Genomic DNA, 5,683 nt, shown 5'->3' on the forward strand with positions numbered 1-5,683 from the left:
GTTGTGCGTTCTGTTTTTTCAATCGACTGCGGATGGCACAGAGCCATGACCAAATTCAAAGGAGGAAAAACAAATCGGAATTTGGTGGGCTGCATGGAAATCTATCTAGGTTTATATGGACCAGGTCATGGCCAGACCTGAGTTCTGAGCCCATGTACCTGGTACAGATAAACTGAAGAGATAAATGAAGAGTTCTAATATTTATCCCACTTCCTATTCCTCTATTTTCCAAAATAATGCACATGAAAATTAAATTATATTAGTTGTATAGGATAATAGGGTTTCCCCAGTGGCCCAGTGGTAAAGAATCCTGCCAATGCAAGAGACATGGGTTCGATCCCTGGGTCGGGAAGATCCCCTGGAGGAGGGCATAGCAACCCACTCCAGTATTCTTATCTGGAGAATCCCATGGACAGAGGAGCCTAGCGGGCTACAGTCCATGGGGTTGCAGAGAGTCAGACAGGACTGAGCAACTGACATGTATAATTATGTATATTGAATACATTTGGTTATATTTATATAAAAACATATAAATATATATATATGATTTTAGAAACTAAGAGAGAATAAATATATATGACTTCACACATTGCTCCAAAACTGAGATAGAATCAATTCCTGCTGTTTTGTCTTCCATAACATGTCAGATCTTAGTTCCCCAAAGTCGCACTCCCCCTGCATTGAAAGGCGAACTGTTAACTCCTGGACCATCAGGAAGTGTCAATTCCTGCTGTTTTAAACTACCAGCTTTGGGGTGTTTTATTACAACAGCCCCTGGAAACAAACACCCCACCTAGACATTTTAGCAGAGAGAAATCTCACAGAAATACACGCATAAGCTATGAGTTCCCCAATGGCTCAGCGGTAAAGAACATGTCTGTCAATGCAGGAGACACGTATTCGATCCCCGGGTCGGGAAGATCCCCTGCAGGAGGGCATGGCAACCCACTCCAGTATTCTTGCCTGGAGAATCCCACGGACAGAGGAGCCTGGCAGGCTGAAGTCCATCGGGTCGCAAAGACTTGGACACGACTAAGCAACAACTCAGGCGTAGCTGCCTAATAGAATATACGTTGGTGATTTAAGTGCTTGTGAGGAGAAACAGAACAGTCCGAATACAGATTTCTCTGTGTTTCCTGGGAGCTGCTTGCAGCAGGAGGCGAGGGGGACGGGCGTGTCCGGGCAGGTTTGCTTTGGAAGCCTTTCGGGCGTTGTTTCCAAACCTCTCCAAGAAAGCCTAACCCGGACTTCGAAGCTGGCGGGGAAATGGTGCTGTGATTCCAGATGGCTCCAGAGCTGTGCAAGCCGCACATGTTAACTGTTAAGTCTAAGGAAACGGGGAGCCCTTACCTGGATCCCACTGGACCCATGCCCAAAAGACGGCTGGAGGGTGCTTACCACACAAAGCAAGGGGAGAAGCCCGCATACCCCGCAGCGGGCACAAACCTCTTTTTCTTTTGCGTTCTATGCTCATTCACTAATATTCCTCTTAGGAAGTGTCAACTGAAGCAAACAAAAAAAGCACAGCCTGAGAGTTGTGACTTAACATTTTCCTTGTTCTGTCCTTCAGTCGTATCCGACTCTTTGTGACCCCATGGACTCCAGCACACCAGGCCTCCCTGTCCATCACCAACTCCCGGAGTTTACTGAAACTCATGTCCATCGAGTCGGTGATACCATCCAGCCATCTCATCCTCTGTCGTCCCCTTCTCCTCCTGCCTTCAATCTTTCCCAGCAGCAGGGTCTTTTCCAATGAGTCAGCTCTTCGCATCAGGGGGCCAAAGTATTGGAGTTTCAGCTTCAGCATCAGTCCTTCCAGTGAATATGCAGGCCTGATGTCTTTAGAATGGACTGGCTGGATCTCCTAGCTGTCCACGAGACCCTCAAGAGTCTTCTCCAGCACTACTGCTTACATAGCATCTTTTCTAATCGATTTATCACTTGTCCTTTCGAACGTAAAGCGTTCCTCACTGTGACAGCTGCAGGCATTTGGGACCGCAGTTGGCGGGCAGTCTCAGGGGCTCTCCGTGAGAATGAAGGTGGTTCTCTCACCAGATGGTGTGGTAGGACCCGAGTTCTGTTCAGAGCAGCTTACGATATGCCTCGTCAGTAGAAGCCTGCAAGAGCTTCTTGAACTGAATTCCTGTGTCAAGTCCAGATTTGATCTGTGCGTGCTAAGTCACTTCAGTCGTGTCCGACTCAGTGGGACCCCATAGAGGGTAGCCCCACCAGGCTCCTCCATCCAGGGTGTCTCCAGGCAAGAATACTGGAGTGGGTTGCCATGCTCTCCTCCAGGGGATCTTCCCGACCCAGGGATGGAACCTGGGTCTCCAGCATTGGCAGGCAAATTCTTCACCGTCGGAACCACGTGGGAAGCCCTGCCAATGCACACGGAGTATAAATACCCCACCTCCCACACCTGTCCCCAGATCACCCTGGGAAATCATTTACACTGTTTCTCATAACATCACCACGATATTACCCTCCCCAGTCACCTTGACGGGGCTGGCTCGGTAATTCCTCCCGCTCCTTGGCCAGTTTCTGTCCTTGTGTGACCTCCCCGGACTTTGCCCAAATTTGCCCAAGTTCACGCCCATCGAGTCTGTGATGCCATCCAACCATCTCATCCTCTGTCGCCCCCTTCTCCTGCCTGTAATCTTTCCCAGCATCAGGGTCTTTTCCAGTGAGTCAGGTGTGATATTTGGGCTAACTCCGGGAGATGGCAAAGGGACAGGGAAGCCTGGTGTGCTTCGGCCCTCGGCGGTCGCGAAGAGTCGATCACGACTTGCTGACCGAACAGCAAACGACCTCCGTACCTACTCTGCTAGAGCCCCCTGTCCCAGCCTGCGTGCAGCTCACAACCCAGGCTGAGTTTCTGGAAGCAGGACGGTGGAGACGGGATGCGTCCACCTGCTGTGTCGAGAACAGTCTATGATGATGCTGGAGACGGAGATGGCCCGTGTTGCGTACAGAGGACGTCTGAGCAGAGAGGCTGGTACTTTGAGCATCCCGGAGATGGAGGCGGGTAGGGAGAAGCACCCTCTCTGGGGCTTTGATGAGCCACATGCATACACGGAAGGAGTATGTGTGCTTGTCTGGCCTTCTCCTCCCCTCCCCCCCCCCCCGGAGCTTCTCCGGTTCCCGATGACTCCGTGTCTTCTCACTTTGCCATCTCCGCTTCTCCGCCTTGACACCCGTCACCGCGGTCTGGCTCACTGACACCATCTCACCATTGAAGGCTTTTGTGGAGCGTGGCGGAGGCGTCAGACACTCAGCCAGGCACCGGGCAGACAGAAATGAGCCCTTGCCGGAGCCCCAAGGTGTGATGAACAGATGCCAGAGATCATCGGGATGTGCAGTAAAATGGTACCAAGTCTGTCTCCTGTGAGCGTGAGTTTGGGGAAACAGAACTTGTCAGTCTTTGCTGAGGAGTGGGGTTTGTTTTTGTTTTTTGAACTTTTTATTTTGTATTGGGGGAGAAGGAAATGGGTAGGTGCTGCAATATTCTGGCCTGGAGAATCCCATGGACGGAGGAGCCTGGTGGGCTACATGGGGTCGCAAAGAGTCGGACACGACTGACCGACTAACACTCTCAATGTCACACTTCCATTCTCCCCCAAACTCCCCTCACATCCAGGCTGCCACGTGACACTGAGCAGAGTTCCCGGTGCTGGACAGCAGGTCCTTGCTGGTTCTCCATGTTAAATACAGCAGTGTGTCCATGTCCATCCCAGACTCCCTGACTATCCCTTCCCCCATCCTTCCCCCTGGTGACCAGAAGGTTATTACAGAGTATTGAGCAGACTTCCCTGTGCTGCCCAGGAGGTCCTTGCTGGTTCTCCACGTGAAATACAGCAGTGTGTCCATGTCCAGCCCACACTCCCTATCCATTTACCGTGTCTTTCCCCGCTGGCAACCGTAAGTTCGTTCTCTAATAAGTCTGTGAGTCTCTTTATGTTTTGTAAGTTCATTTGTCTCATTTATTTTTACAGTCCACATATAAGGGATTTTATGTGATATTTCTCCTTCTCTGTCTGCCTTTATGAGTAGTTTTTTTTAATTTTTAATTTTACAATAAGGGCTTTATAGTATCGTGATGGTTTTTGCTGTACGTCAGCATGAATCGGCCATAAGCATACACATGTCCCCTCCCTCCTAACTTCCCCCATCTCCCTTCCCACCCCACCCTTCCAGGTTGTCTGAGAGCACCAGATTTGGGTGCTCTGCTTCATATATCAAACTCCCACTGGCCTGTTTGAAGTATGGTTCACTTAAAATATTCTTAGTCTCAGGTGTGCAGCAAAATGATTTAGTTATATGTGAATCAGTTCAGTCCAGTCGCTCAGTGGTCTCCGTATCTTTGTGACCCCATGAATCGCAGCACGCCAGGCCTCCCTGTCCATCACCAACTCCCGGAGTTCACTCAGACTCATGTCCATCGAGTCGGTGATGCCATGCAAACATCTCATCCTCTGCCATCCCCTTCTCTTCCCACCTTCAGTCTATACATGAATATATACGTATATTTTTTGGTTCTTTTCCATTATCGATTATTAATAAAGTTCCCTGTGCTTTACTAGTAGGTCGTTGTTTATTTTACATATACTAGTGTGTATCTGCTAAATCCAACGTCCTAAAGTCACCCCCTCCTGCCCCTCTGGGGACCATAAGTTTGTTTTCTATGTCTGTGAGTCTGTTTGTGTTTTGTAAGTCAGCTCACTTGTACTGCTTTTTAGAGTCTACATATAAGTGATACATTTGCCTTCCTCTGAGTCACTTCAGTCAGTGGGATCATCCCTGGGTGCAGGCATGCTGCTGCAAATGGCATGGCTTCCTTCCCCTTTTTATGGCTGCGTAATATTCCATTGCGTATATGTACCACATCTCCTTGATCCATCGTCTGTCGCTGGACACTTGGGTTGCTTCCACGTCCTGGCTGTTGTAAATAGTGCTGCAGTGAGCAGTGGGGTGCGTGCATCGTTTTGAATTAGCGTTTCCTCTGCATGTGTGTCCAGGAGCGGACTTGCTTGATGGATTTTTAGTGTTTGGAAGAACCTCTGTACTCTTCTGCATAGTGGCTGTGCCGTGTTCATCACCATCATCAACGTTTACAACCATTACCACTTTCATCACCATCACCAGCCTCACCGGCATCAGTATTATCACCATTACATTCACCACCATCATCATTATCACCGCCGTCATCCTCACCACCATCGTCGTCAGCGTCGCCGCCATGACGCCCACCATCATGACGTCATGACGTCACGACGTCTGTGTCGTCATGACGCTCGTCGTCGTCATGACGCTCACCATCTTCATCCCCGTCACCCTGCCCATCCGCGCCGTCACGGCCGTCATCACGAGGTTCGCCATCAGTGAGGCCACCGTCGCCTCCGTCAGCATCGTCACCTCCGTGATGACTCACATCATGATCGCCACCGTCACCAGCAGGCTCACCGCCGCCCTCCACGTTGCCACCAGCACCGCGCTCACCGTCGTCCCCCCCGTCACGCTCACCGTCGTCCCCACCACCACCGTCAGCGTCATCACGTCCACCGTCACCTCCTCCACCGTCATCACCAGCAGCACCGACACCATCATCGCGTTACAGAAGTTGAGCCTCGCTCACGGTCGCGGAGCTGACACCGTCACTCACACACAGACCTTCCAACGCAAGGCT

This window comes from Bos taurus, chromosome 6 (genome assembly GCF_002263795.3).
Source record: "Bos taurus isolate L1 Dominette 01449 registration number 42190680 breed Hereford chromosome 6, ARS-UCD2.0, whole genome shotgun sequence".
NCBI classification, from domain to species: domain Eukaryota; kingdom Metazoa; phylum Chordata; class Mammalia; order Artiodactyla; family Bovidae; genus Bos; species Bos taurus.